Source organism: Arachis hypogaea, chromosome 20, assembly GCF_003086295.3.
Source record: "Arachis hypogaea cultivar Tifrunner chromosome 20, arahy.Tifrunner.gnm2.J5K5, whole genome shotgun sequence".
Lineage (NCBI taxonomy): Eukaryota > Viridiplantae > Streptophyta > Magnoliopsida > Fabales > Fabaceae > Arachis > Arachis hypogaea.
Genome location: NC_092055.1, coordinates 75,103,013 through 75,117,852, shown reverse-complemented (window position 1 = coordinate 75,117,852; position 14,840 = coordinate 75,103,013). Strand labels below are relative to the sequence as shown.

At 39.7% G+C, this 14,840-nt stretch overlaps 1 non-coding gene across 1 annotated transcript; it reads left to right on the top strand.

Annotated features, from left to right (window-relative positions):
• The first annotated feature begins 13,830 nt into the window (after nucleotides 1–13,830).
• On the top strand, nucleotides 13,831–13,938 carry LOC112787727 (small nucleolar RNA R71). The gene has a single exon (XR_003195123.1). It is a non-coding gene; the product is annotated as a small nucleolar RNA R71 (small nucleolar RNA).
• The last annotated feature ends 902 nt before the right edge of the window (nucleotides 13,939–14,840 follow it).

Here is a 14,840-nt window from a genome sequence, read left to right as displayed (position 1 = left end):
AGCAAGGCCCATCAACAACACCAAATCAAGGCCACAAGAATCATCTAGAATAGTTTATTTTCATTTGATTGTAATTTGCTTTGAATTTCATTTTCATTTTGTAATTTAGGGAGCCTATTTAAAGGCCTTAGTTTCTGCATAAGAGGGGATTGAAGGGGAATCCAGCCCCTGAGGGGGACTTTTTAGACTGGGGAACTTTTCTTTTCATTTTTGCTAGTTTTTGTAATTGAATTCAGAGCTATGACTCACTAAACCCCTTTCATTGGGTTAGGGAGCTCTATTGTAATTCAATGAATCAATAATAGTTTTATCTTCTTCTTCAATCTTTTCTCTTGAATTTTGTTAGAAAGCTTCTCGATCTAATTCCATTGGGTAGTTGTCTTGGGAAAGAAACTGCCCATAATTGGAATCCTTCGGAACCTTGGGAAAGGAATGGAGGATTCATGCTAGAGAAGCTTTCTCACAGTGAATTGGATTGGGGTTTGGATGGATATTGTGACATGTAATCCTACCAAATTGTGGTTCATGAAACTGTGTGGTATAATCAGTGATCGAGCATCATCTCTTCTTATGAACATTTAAACCAAGGGATTGGGAATTTGTTTGTTTTTAGAGAGAATTGGTGAGCCAAGGGATTGGGATCCAATCATATAAGATTGCCAAGCAAAATTCAATGAATGCATTGGTTGAGGAAGGGATAAAAGTTGTTTTGATTCGGAGATCTCAATATCTCCTAACACCCAATGAACTCCCCATTTCTGATTTACCACTTTCTCTTTACATTCTGCAATTAAATTCATGCAATCACCCCCATCCCTTTTAATTTCAGCAATTTAGCTTCTCGCTCTTTAATTCATGCAATTTTACATTCCGCAATTCTCATCTAAATCTTGATTCCGCTCAACTAGAACATACTTCTAATCCGAATTGCTCACTCAACCAATCCTTGTGGGATTCGACCTCACTCTATTGTGAGTTTTTACTTGACGATAACCGGTGCACTTGCCGGAAGGAATTTTGCCGATCGTGCAATTTCCTAAATCGTAGCATAACAAGTTTATGCGCATCACATGTCATTTATTATGCAAGTCGTGTTTTAAATGACGCACAGAAGAATTACACAACCACAGAAAAGGAGTTGCTTACAGTGGTTTATGCCATTAACAAGTTTAGATCTTGTTTAGTAGGATCAAAAGTGATTTTGTACACTGACCATGCTGCTCTAAAATATCTCCTCACAAAGCAGGATTCAAAACCTAGACTTATAAGATGGGTGTTGCTTCTGCAAGAGTTTGATATAGAAATAAGAGACAGAAAAGGGACAGAGAACCAAGTAGCTGACCACCTGTCCCAGATAGAGCCAGTAGCAGGGGCGCCCTCTCCTCCTACTGAAATATCTAAAACCTTCCCGGATGAGGAACTCTTTGCCATTCAGGAAGTACCTTGGTTTGCAGATATTGCAAACTATAAAGCTGTGAGATTTATACCCAAAGAGTATTGTAAGCACAAACATTATCTTGAAGGCAATGTTGAGCAAGAATGCTCAAAACTGAGACTAAATTAAAAGCTCAGTAAAAGTCCAGCTAAAGACAGTAAAGAAGTGCTTATTAGGAGGCAACCCAATCTTATTTATCTATGATAATTAATTTTTCATTTCATTTTCCGTTGTTAGTTTATGTTTTCTTTAGGTTGACGATCATGTGGAGTCACAAAAACAGCTATAGAATTAAAGTGGAATCAAAAACAGCATCAAAAATAGCACACCCTGGAGGACAGGCTTACTAGCATTTAAACGCCAGTAAGGATAGCAGAATGGGCGTTTAACGCCAGAAATGGCAGCATTCTGGGTGTTCAGAAAAACGCCCAGTAAAGAAGGATTCCTGGCGTTTAACACCAGCCAGGGTATCTGGCTAGGCATTAAACACTCAAAAAGGTAGTCAAATGGGCATTAAATGGCATAATGGATAGCATTCTAGGCGTTTAACGCCTGGATGACACAAGGGAGGTAATTTTGTTTCCAAATCGATTTTTTTTTCAATTTTTCATGTTTTAATTCATAATTTTTTTTGCATCAAACATATTTTAAACGTTCATCTTTCAATTTCTATTTTCAAAAATTAATAATCTTTCCAATCCTTTTTAATTCTTTTTCAATTCTTTTCAATTCTTTCCAAAATGTTTTCAAAACTTACATATCTTTTCAAATTCTTTTCAACTCTTTTTAATTTTTCTTGCATACAATAATAAGTTTTCAAAATTAATTGCATATTCTTCTTCTACTCCCTTCTATCCTATTTTGCTCGAGGACGAGAAAACCTTTTAAGTTTGGTGTGGAAAAGCTCAGCTTTTTGCTTTCCATAACCATTAATGGCACCTAAAGCCGGAGAAACCTATAGGAAGATGAGCAACAAAGACTAGGAAGAAAAATAGAGGAGCTCAAAAACTCTATTTGTTCTTCAAGAGGAAGAAGAAGCCACCATCACTAAGGTGGACCCATTCTTTAATCTCCTTGTTTATTTTTTTTTCTATTTTCGGTTTTTATGCTTTACGTTTTGACTATGTTTGTGTCTTCATTACATGATCATTAGTGTTTAGTGTCTATGTCTTAAAGCTATAAATGATTCCATGAATCTCTCACCTTTCTTAAATGAAAAATGTTTTTATTTGCAAAAGAACAAGAAGTACATGAATTTCGAATTCTATCTTGAAATTAGCTTAATAATTTTGATGTGGTGACAATACTTTTTGTTTTCTGAATGAATGCTTGAACAGTGCATATTTTTTATAGTGAAATTTATGAATGTTAAAATTGTTGGCTCTTGAAAGAATAATGAAAAAGGAGAAATGTTATTGATAATCTAAAAAATCATAAAATTGGTTCTTGAAGCAAGAAAAAGCAGTGAAGAACAAAAGCTGGCGAAAAAAAATTATTAAAAAAAAGTGAAAAAAATAAATAAATAAAAGAAAAAGCAAGCAAAAAAAGCCAATAACCTTTTAAACCAAAAGGCAAGGGTAAAAAGATCCAATGCTTTGAGCATTAACGGATAGGAAGGCCCAAAGGAATAAAATCCTGGCCTAAGCGGCTAAATCAAGCTGTCCCTAACCATGTGCTTGTGGTGTGAAGGTGTCAAGTGAAAGGCTTGAGACTGAGCGGTTAAAGTCGTGGTCCAAAGCAAAAAGAGTGTGCTTAAGAGCTCTGGCCACCTCTAACTAGGGACTCTAGCAAAGCTGAGTCACAATCTAAAAAGGTTCACCCAGTTATGCGTCTGTGACATTTATATATCCGGTGGTAATACTGGAAAACAAAATGCTTAGGATCACGGCCAAGACTCATAAAGCAGCTGTGTTCAAGAATCAACATACTAAACTAGGAGAATCAATAACACTATCTGAATTCTGAGCTTTAAAGGATAAAGTGAGATGCCAAAACTGTTCAGAAGCAAAAAGCTACTAGTCCCGCTAATTTAATTGAAACTAATCTTCATTGATGTTTTTGAAATTTATTGTATTTTCTCTTCTTTTTATCCTATTTTCTTTTTAGTTACCTGGGGACAAGCAACAATTTAAGTTTGGTGTTGTGATGAGCGGATAATTTATACCCTTTTTGGCATTATTTTTACATACTTTTTAGTATGTTTTAGTTACTTTTTATTATATTTTTATTAGTTTTTATTCAAAAATCACATTTCTGGACTTTACTATGAGTTTGTGTGTTTTTCTATGATTTTAGGTATTTTCTGGCTGAAATTGAGGGACCTGAGCAAAAATCTGATTCAGAGGCTGAAAAAGGACTACAGATGCTGTTGGATTCTAACCCTCCTGCACTCGAAAAAAATTTTCTGGAGCTACAGAAACCAAATTGGTGCGCTCTTAATTGCGTTGGAAAGTAGACATCTTGGGCTTTTCAGAAATATATAATAGTCTATACTTTGCCCGAGATATGATGGCCCAAACTGGCGTTAAACGCCAGCCAAATACTTTCTAGCGTAAAACGCCAGAACTGGCATAATTCTTGGCGTTAAACGCCCATTTTGGCACCTAAGGTGGTGTTTAACTCCAACTTGAGGCATATGCACGTGAAAGCTTCAATGCTCAGCCCAAGCACACACCAAGTGGGTCCCGGAAGTGGATTTCTGCACTATGTGCACTTAGTTACTCATTTTCTGTAAACCTAAGTTACTAGTTTAGTATAAAAACTACTTTTAGAGATTTATTTTGTACCTCATGACATTTTACACTTCATATTGTATTTTTTATGGCATGAGTTTCTAAACCCCATAAGTGGGGGTGAGGAGCTCTGCTGTGTTTCGATGGACTAATGCAATTACTACTGTTTTCTATTCAATCACGCTCGATTCTATTCTAAGATACTCACTCGTACTTCAATATGGAGAATGTCATGATCCGTGACACTCATCATCATCCTCAAACTTATGAACGTGTGCCTGACAAGCACTCCGGTTCTATCTGAGCTTAACGTAGTCATTGGGCGACAGCTTGAGTGCGTATCTCTTGGGTCTCTGATCCACGGACCGAGTCCGTGAGATTAGAACCTTCGTTGTAAAGGCTGGAACCAATTGGCAGCATTCCTGGGATCCGAAAAGTCTAAACCTTGTCTGTGGTATTCTGAGTAGGATCTGGGAAAGGATGACTGTGACGAGCTTCAAACTTGCGAATGTTGGGCGCAGTGACAGTGTGCAAAAGGATAAGGGTCCTATTCCGATGCTAGTGAAAACTGACAGATGATTAGCCGTGCGGTAGCTGTACCTGGTATTTTTCATCCGAGACAAGAAATTTGACAGTTGATTAGCCGTGCAGAGATCGTACCTGGTATTTTTCATCCAAGAGGATCATATAGCTTGCCATTGAAGGAAGCCATGCGTGTTTGGAGAAGAAGACAGTAGGAAAGCAGAGATTCAGACGACAGAGCATCTCCGGAACCTCAACCTGTTCCTCATTACTGAATCACAAGTACCATTTATTTCATCTTATTTACTTTTCATAAACAAAAATCATTTTTATCATTAATCTCCTGACTAAGATTTACAAGGTAACCATAGCTTGCTTCAAGCCGACAATCTCCATGGGATCGACCCTTACTCACGTAAGGTATTACTTGGACGACCCAGTGCACTTGCTGGTTAGTTGTGTGGAGTTGTGAAAAGTGTAATCACAATTTCGTGCACCAAACATGCAAGTAAGAAGTAATGCCACAAATGGGTAAAGTGTTTGGAAGACATGACAGCTGCAACATGTAAACAAGACATCAATAAAATCATGGGGCATATCACTAGTATGAGATGCAAGAGTGAGAGAAGCATGCAAGCGTAAGGCATGAGAAGCATAAGCTCAAGCATCAATAACAACATGAAGTACACATTCAAGAAAGATAATAAGCACATGAAAATCATGCACCTAATCTAACTCCAAGACAATGAAGCATGCAATGGAATAAGGTGGAGTTAGAGAAAGTGGAATCACAAATCTTGCAATATGGTACAAAGAAGCAAGTCATGGGTAATGAGCATATAGATGGTAAAGATGAAGCATAATAGGCTCAATGCACATAAAGAAAACAAGTGTATGAGAAAGAGCACTAAGTCGAAAGTATAATGTCAAATTTGACCCAAAAAATTATTGGTGCCTTTTAACAAATACTAGGTGTGCAACTTCCCAATAGCAAGCAAGTTGGAAAATTTCAAAAAATGTAACACCCCAAAATGAAATACCAAAGATCAAAACAACACCACATAATCACAAAGGAGGCAAGAGATATCAAAATAATCCATCAATGCAAGAGATAACTTGAAGTTCAACAGCCAAGGAAAATATAAAAAGAAAGAAAGCAAATAAACAAGAACAAATTAATCAAAAGGCAACTAAGAAGAAATGGAAGAGAGTAAATAAATGCAACTAATAAGAGGAAAATATAAACAAAGACAAAAGAGAAGGAGTAGGGTTAAAACCTTGAGAAGAGGAAGAAGGTAAGGTACAGTGCAAGTGAAAATAGGAGAAGAGAAAGGAAGGAAAAAAAGGGAAGAGAGAATGTGGGACCGCCGGAGGTGGGGGTCGCCAGTGGTTGAAGTCGCCAGTGGTATTGGGCGGAGAAAAGGTGGTAGAAAGAGGGAAGAAGAAAGGAAGAAGGAATACACGAAGGAAACCAAAAAAGGAATTGAAAACAGGGTGCGCTATATATCAGCTGCGTCTGGGACGCGACGCGTGTGCCTCATCCACGCGTATGCGTGGATGATGAAAACAGAGCCATGACACGTGAGCGTTGCCCACGCATACGCGTGGGTAAGCAGCAGTTGGAGAGGATGCGTACACGTCAGGTGACGTGCACGTGTGGAAACAGTTGTGCGCTGCACACAGAGGCAGCACAAATTTTGCACAACTCTCTAGATTTTGTACCAGGAGTTGGCTGTAGTGTAAATGATGCGTACGCCTTGGCGACGTACACGCGTGGATGGTGAGGATGGCGACCGACACGTAAGCATCGCCAACGCTTACGCATGGGTAGCAGTTGTGCTCCCCGCACAATTCTCACACGAATCTCGCACAACTCTCTGGATTTTGTCCCAGGAGTTCGAAAACACGCCTACGACGCGTGCACGTCACCCACGCGTACGCGTGGGTTGCGAGAAAAGGTCAGGGATGCATGCGGGTTAACCATGCTTACGCGTGGATGCGCGAAACAGATAGTGATGCGTAGTCGTCAGCCGACGCGCACGCGTGATAGGGGTTGTGCATTGGGCACACTTCCAGCACAATTCTTGCACAACTCTCAGGTTTTTGTACTAGGAGTTGTGGAAGTGCAGTTGACGCCTATGCGTTATTTATACTGCAGCCAACTCCTGGTACAAAATCCAGAGAGTTGTGCGAAATTTGTGCTGCCTCTATGCGCAGCACACAACTGTTTCCACGCGTGCGCGTCACCTGACGCGTATGAGTCCTCTCCGATTGCTGCTTACCCACGAGTATTAATGGGCGACGCTCATGCGTCATGGCTCTGTTTTCATCATCCACGCGTACACGTGGACGAGACGCACGCGTCGCGTCCCAGACGCAGCTGATATGCAGCGCGCCTTCTTTTCAATTCCTTCTTTAGTTTCCTTCTTCTATTCCTTCTTCCTTTCTTCTTCCCTCTTCCTACCACCTTTTCTCCACCCAATACCACCGGCAACGGTGCCAAAATTTGATGTGAGATTTTATGTCGGTCTAGAATTTACCAACAAATTTCGTCGTGAATATAGTCTAAACCAACAAGCTATCTGGTGTGGGAAATCGTGATTCACACTTTTCACATCTCTGCACAACTAACCAGCAAGTGCACTGGGTCATCCAAGTAATAAACCTTATATGAGTAAGGGTCAATCCCACGGAGATTGTCGACTTGAAGCAAGCTATGGTCATCCTTGTAAATCTCAGTCAGGCGGATTCAATTGGTTGAGGTTTAGATAATTAAAAGATAAATAAACATAAAATAAGATAAAGTTACTTATGTAACTCATTGGTGGGAATTTCAGATAAGCGTCTGGAGATGTTTTGTTGCTTCTGAACCTCTGCTTTCTTATTGCCTTCTTCCAACCATGCGTGCTCCCTTCAATGGCAAGCTGTAGGATCCTCTCAGTGAAAATGGTCCTCTACGGTTTCTGCACGGCTAATCAACTGTCGGATTTCTCATCTCAGATGAAAAATACCAAGCACAGCTACCGCATGGCTAATCATCTGTCGGTTCCCGATAGCGTCAGAATAGGATCCAGTGATCTTTTTTCACATTGTCACTGTGCCCAACATTTGCAGGTTTGAAGCTCATCACAGTCATCCCTTCCCAGATTCTACTCGGAATACCACAGACAAGGTTTAGACTTTCTGGATCTCAAGAATAGCTGCCAATTGGTTCTAGCCTATACCACGAAGATACTAATCTCACGGACTCGGTTAGTGTATTAGATATCCAAGAGAATATACTCTGGCTGTCGTCCAATGACTACGTTGAACATCATGTAGACCGCTTGTGGTTGTCAGGCACGCGGATCTTGGCTAAGCGAGTAACGAGGATAGTGGGTGATTATCACGGGTTACCCCTTCATTCTGAATTAACTGAATTAAGTACAAGAGTATATCTTGGAGAAGAAGTAGGCGTGAATTGAAGGAAAAACAATAGTACTTGCATTAATTCATGAAGAACAGTAGAGCTCCACACCTTAATCTATGGGGTGTAGAAACTCCACCGTAGAAAATACATAAGTAAAAATGGTTTAGGCATGGCTGTGAGGCCAGCCTCCAAACGTGAAAAGGTTATAAAAGTTACATATGATTCCAAAAGATATAAAATAAATATCTTAAAGTAGTTTTTATACTAGACTAGTAACCTAGGGTTACAAAAAATGAGTAACTAAGTGCAGATAGTGCAGAAATCCACTTTCGGGGCCCACTTGGTATGTGCTAGGGCTGAGCATTGAAGCTTTTTCGTGCATAGGTTGTTCTTGGAGTTAAACGCCAGCTTTGGTGCCAGTTTGGGCATTTAACTCGAATTCTGGTGCCAGTTTGGGCGTTTTACGCCAGAATGTTTTAGGCTGGATTTTAGCACCAGTTTGGGCCATCAAATCTTGGGCAAAGTATAGACTATTAAATATTTCTGGATGCCCAGGATGTCTACTTTCCAACGCAATTGAGAGCGTGCTAATTGGGCTTTTGTAACTCTAGAAAATCCATTTCGAGTGTAGTAGGGTCAGAATCCAACAGCATCTGCAGTCCTTTTTCAGCCTCTGAATCAGATTTTTGCTCAGGTCCCTCAATTTCAGCCAGAAAATACCTGAAATCACAGAAAAACACACAAACTCATAGTAAAGTCCAGAAATGTGATTTTTGAATAAAAACTAATAAAAATATAATAAAAAGTTGCTAAATCATACTAAAAACTATATAAAATCAATGCCAAAAAGGGTATAAATTATCCGCTCATCACAACACCAAAATTAAATTGTTGCTTGTCCCGAAGCAACTAAAATCAAAATAGGATAAAAAAAGAGAATATACAATAAATTCGAAACTTATCAATGAACTTAGTTCCAATTAGATGAGCGGGGCTAGTATCCTTTTCGGTTCTGAACAGTTTTGGCATCTCACTTTATCCTTTGAAGTTCAGAATGATTGGCATCCATAGGAACTTAGAATTCAGATAGTGTTATTGATTCTCTTAGTTCAGTATGTTGATTCTTGAACGCAGCTACTTTATGAGTCTTGGCCGTGACCCTAAGCATTTTGTTTTCCAGTATTACCACCGGATACATAAATGCCACAGACACATAACTGGGTGAACCTTTTCAGATTGTGACTCAGCTTTGCTGGAGTCCCCAGTTAGAGGTGCCCATAGCTCTTAAGCACACTCTTTTTGCTTTAGACCACGACTTTAACCGCTCAGTCTCAAGCTTTTTACTTGACACCTTTATGCCACAAGCACATGGTTAGGGACAGCTTGATTTAGCCGCTTAGGCCAGGATTTTATTCCTTTGGGCCCTCCTATCCATTAATGCTCAAAGCCTTGGATTCTTTTTACCCTTGCCTTTTGGTTTGAAGGGTTATTGGCTTTTTCTGCTTGCTTTTTCTTTTTTCTTTCTTTTCCTTTATTTATTTTTTTCGCCATTTTTTTTGCAAGGTTTGTTTTTCACTGCTTTTTCTTGCTTCAAGAATCAATTTTATGATTTTTTAGATTATCAACAACATTTCTCCTTTTTCATTATTCTTTCAAGAGCCAACAATTTTAACATTCATAAACAATAATATAAAAAATATGCACTATTCAAGCATTCATTCAGAAAATAAAAAGTATTGCCACCACATCAAAATAATTAGATTAATTTCAAGATAGAATTCAAAATTCATGTACTTCTTTTTCTTTTGCAATTAAAAACATTTTTCATTTAAGAAAGGTGAAGGATTCATAGGACATTCATAGCTTTAAGACATAGACACTAGACACTAATGATCATGTAATAAAGACAAAAACATAGACAAAACATAAATCATAGAATTCAAAAAACAGGAAAATAAGAACAAGGAAATTAAAGAACGGGTCCACCTTAGTGATGGCGGGTAGTTCTTCCTCTTGAAGATCCTATGGAGTACTTGAGCTCCTCAATATCTCTTCCTTGCCTTTGTTGCTCCTCTCTCATGGCCTTTTGGTCCTCTCTTATTTCATGGAGGATGATGGAGTGGTCTTGGTGCTCCACTCTTAGTTGCTCCATGTTAGAACTCAAATCTCCTAAAGAGGTGTTGAGTTGCTCCCAATAGTTATGTGGAGGGAAGTGCATCCCTTGAGACATCTCAGGAATTTCATGATGAGGAACTTCCTCATGCTCTTGTTGAGGTCCATGAGTGGGCTCTCTTGTTTGCTCCATCTTTTTCTTAGTGATGGGCTTGTCTCCTTCAATGAGGATGTCTTCCTCTATGACAATTTCAGCTGAATTGCATAGGTTATAGATAAGATGAGGGAAGGCTAACCTTGCCAAAGTAGAGGGCTTATCCGCCACCTTGTAGAGTTCTATGGATATGATCTCATGAATTTCTACTTCCTCCATTCATGATGCTATGGATCATTATAGCCCGGTCTATTGTAACTTCAGACCGGTTGCTAGTAGGAATGATAGAGCGTTGGATGAACTCCAACCATCCCCTTGCCATGGGTTTGAGGTCAAGCCTTCTTAGTTGAACTGGCTTGCCTCTTGAGTCTCTCTTCCATTGAGCTCCTTCCACACAAATGTCCCTAAGGACTTGGTCCAACATTTGATCAAAGTTGACCCTTCTAGTGAAAGGGTGAGGATCTCCTTGCATCATTGGCAAGTTGAATACTAACCTGACATTTTCCAGACTGAAAACCAAGTAATTCCCCCGAACCATTGTGAGCCAATTCTTTAAGTTCGGGTTCACACTTTGATCATGGTTCTTAGTGATCCATGCATTAGCATAGAAATCTTAAGCCATTAAGATTCCGACTTGTTGAATGGGGTTGGTGAGAGCTTTCCAACCTCTTCTTTAAATCTCATGTCAGATCTCCAGATATTCACTCTTTTTGAGCTTGATGGGGACCTCGGGGATCACCTTTTTCTTGGCCACAATTTTATAGAAGTGGTCTTAATGGACCTTTGAGATGAATCTCTCCATCTCTCATGACTCGGAGGTGGAAGCAATTGCCTTCCCTTTCCTCTTTCTAGAGGTTTCTCCGGTCTTAGGTGCCATTAGTAGTTATGGAAAAAAATAAAAAGCAGAGCTTTTTCCACACCAAACTTAGAAGGTTTGCTCGTCCTCGAGCAAAGGAAGAAAGAAAGGAGTAGAAGAAGAAGAAATGGAGGAGATGGAGGGGGAAGTGAATTCGGGCAAGGCGGGTTAGGTGTGTATGAGATGTGAAATTGAAGGTTGTAAGGAGGAGTAGTTATAGGGTAACAGAGAGAGGTAATTCGGTTATGAAGGGGTGGGTTTGGGAGGGAAATGGTTTGAATTTGAATAGTGAGATAGGTGGGGTTTATAATGAATGGATGTGAGTGGTGAAGAGGATATGGGGAAGAGGGTAGGATTTGATAGGTGAATGGTGTTTGGCGAAGATATATTGAAGTGATTGGTCAAGGGTATTTGGGGAAGAGTGTTATGGAAAGTTGTGAAGAGGAGAGAAGAAGAGGTGGGGTAGGTGGGGATCCTGTGGGGTCCACAGATCCTGAGGTGTCATAGAATTCTGCTCCCTACACCATTCTGGCATTCAAACGCCCACTGTGTGCCAATTCTGGCGTTAAACGCCCATTCTGCAACCTTTCCTGGAGTTAAACACCAGTCTGCTGCCCCTTTCTGGCATTTAACGCCAGCCAGATGCCAGACACCCTTTTCTGGCATTAAATGCCCAAAATGCTGCCCATTTTGGTGTTTAACGCCCAGAATGCTGCCAGGCTGGGCGTTAAACGCCTATTCTGCTATCCTTACTGGCGTTTTAACGCCAGTAAGCCTGTCCTCCAGGGTGTGCTATTTTTGATGGTGTTTTTAATTTTGGTTTCATTCTGCAGCTGTTTTTATGACTTCGCATGATCATCAACCTAAAGAAAACATAGAATGACAATAGAATATAAATAAATATAATTAACTATCATTGGGTTACCTCCCAATAAGCGCTTCTTTAATGTCAATAGCTTGACAGTGAGCTCTTAGAGAGCTTCACAGAGATTCAGAGCTTAATGGTGGCCTCCCAACACCAAACTTAGAAGTTGAGTGTGGGGGCTCTGTTTGATTCTGTATTAAGAGAAGGTTTTCATGCTTCCTCTCCATGGTTACAGAAGAAGATCCTTGAGCTTTAAACTCAAGGTAGTCCTCATTCAGTTGCAGGACTAACCCTCCTCTGTCCACATCAATCACAGCTCTTGTTGTAGCTAGGAATGGTCTTCCAAGGATGATGGATTCATCTTCATCCTTCCTAGTGTCTAGGATTATGAAATCAGCAGGGATGTAAAAGCCTTCAACCTTCACTAAGACATCCTCTACAACTCCATAAGCCTATTTCCTTGATTTGTCTGCCAATTATAGTGAGAATTTAGCAGCTTGTACCTGAAAGATCCCTAGTTTCTCCATTACAGAGAGTGGCATGAGGTTTATGCCTGACCTCAAGTCACATAGAGCCTTCTCAACGGTCATTGTGCCTATGGTACAAGGTATTAAGAACTTTCCGAGATCCGGTTTCTTCTGAGGTAATTTCAGTTGCTCCAAAGCATTCAGTTCATTGATGAGCAATGGAGGTTCATCCTCCCAAGTCTCATTACCAAATAACTTGGCATTCAGCTTCATGATTGCTCCTAGATATTGAGCAACTTGCTTTTCAACAATATCTTCATCCTCTTCAGAGGAAGAATACTCATCAAAGCTCATGAATGGCAACAGTAAGTTCAGTGGAATCTCTATGGTCTCTGTATGAGCCTCAGATTCCTTTGGTTCCTCATTAGGGAACTCCTTAGTGGCCAGTGGACGTCCATTGAGGTCTTCCTCACTGGAATTCACTACCTTTCCCTCCTCTATAGGTTCGGCCTGTTGGTCATATTAATGGCCTTGCACTCTCTCTTTGGATTCTCTTCTGTATTGCTTGGGAGAGTACTAGGAGGGATTTCAGTAACTCTTTTACTCAGCTGATCCACTTGTGCCTCCAAATTTCTTATGGAGGACCTTATTTCAGTCATGAAACTGAGAGTGGTCTTAGATAGATCAGAGACTATGGTTACTAAGTCAGAGAGGCTCTGCTTAGAATTCTCTATCTGTTGCTCAGAAGATGAGGGAAAGGCTTGATATTGCCAAACCTATTTCTCCCACCATTATTATTATTGAAGCCTTGATTAGGCTTCTGTTGATCCTTCCATGAGAAATTAGGATGATTCCTCCATGAAGGATTATAGGTGTTTCCATAGGATTCTCCCATGTAATTCACCTCTTCATTACAGGATTCTCAGGGTCATAAGCTTCTCCTTCAGGTGAAGCTTCTTTAGTACTACTGGATGCAGCTTGCATTTCAGTCAGATTCTGAGAAATTATATTGACTTGCTGAGTTAATATTTCATTCTGAGCCAATATGGCATTCAGAGTATCAATCTCAAGAACTCCTTTCTTCTGAGTTGTCCCATTATTCACAAGATTTCTTTCAGAAGTGTACATGAACTGGTTATTTGCAACCATTTCAATGAGTTCCTGGGCTTCTGTAGGCATCTTCTCTAGATGAAGAGATCCACCAGCAGAGTGATCCAATGACATCTTGGACAATTCAGACAGACCATCATAGAATATATGTAGGATGCTCTAGTCTGAAAGCATGTCAGAAGGACACCTTCTGATCAATTGCTTGTATCTTTCCCAAGCTTCATAGAGGGATTCACCTTCCTTCTATCTGAAGGTTTAGACTTCCACTCTAAGCTTGCTCAACTTTTGAGGTGGAAAGAATTTGGCCAAGAAAGCATTGACCAACTTTTCCCAAGAGTTCAGGCTTTCTTTAGGTTGTGAGTCCAACCATATCCTAGCTCTATCTCTTACAGCAAAAGGGAAAAGCATAAGTCTGTAGACCTCAGGATTTACCCCATTGGTCTTAACAGTGTCACAGATTTACAGGAATTCAGCTAAGAACTGATGAGGATCATCCAATGGAAGTCCATGAAACTTGCAATTCTGCTGCATAAGAGGAACTAATTGAGGCTTAAGCTCAAAGTTGTTTGCTCCAATTACAGGAATTGAGATGCTTCTTCCATAGAAGTCGGAAGTTGGTGCAGTAAAGTCACCAAGCACCTTCCTTGCATCTCCACCATTGTTGTTGTTTTCGGCTGCCATGACTTCTTCTTTTTCGAAAATTTCTGTTAGGTCCTCTCCAGAGTGTTGTGCTTTAGCTTCTCTTAGCTTCCTCTTCGGAGTCCTTTCAGGTTTCGGATCAGCTTCAACAAGAATGTTCTTATCCTTGTTCCTGCTCATATGAAAAAGAAGAGAACAGAAAAGAAGAGGAATCCTCTATGTCACAGTATAGAGATTCCTTTATGTGAGTAGAAGAAGAGAAGAATAGAAGAATGAGGTTAAGAGAGAATGAAGAGGATTCGAACACAGAGAGAGGGAGAGGGTTCAAATTTTAAGAAGAGTGTTAGTAAATAAATAAAATAAATAGAAAGAGATGAGAGAGAGTAAATTTGAAAGTTAATTAAAAGAAAAGAAAAATATTTTTGTTTTTATTTTAATTATAAGTTAAAATTCGAATTTAAGAAGAGAAATAAAATAAAATTAGAATTTAAAATAATTAGTTAATGAAAGAGAATTTTAAAAAAATGGTTAGTAATTTT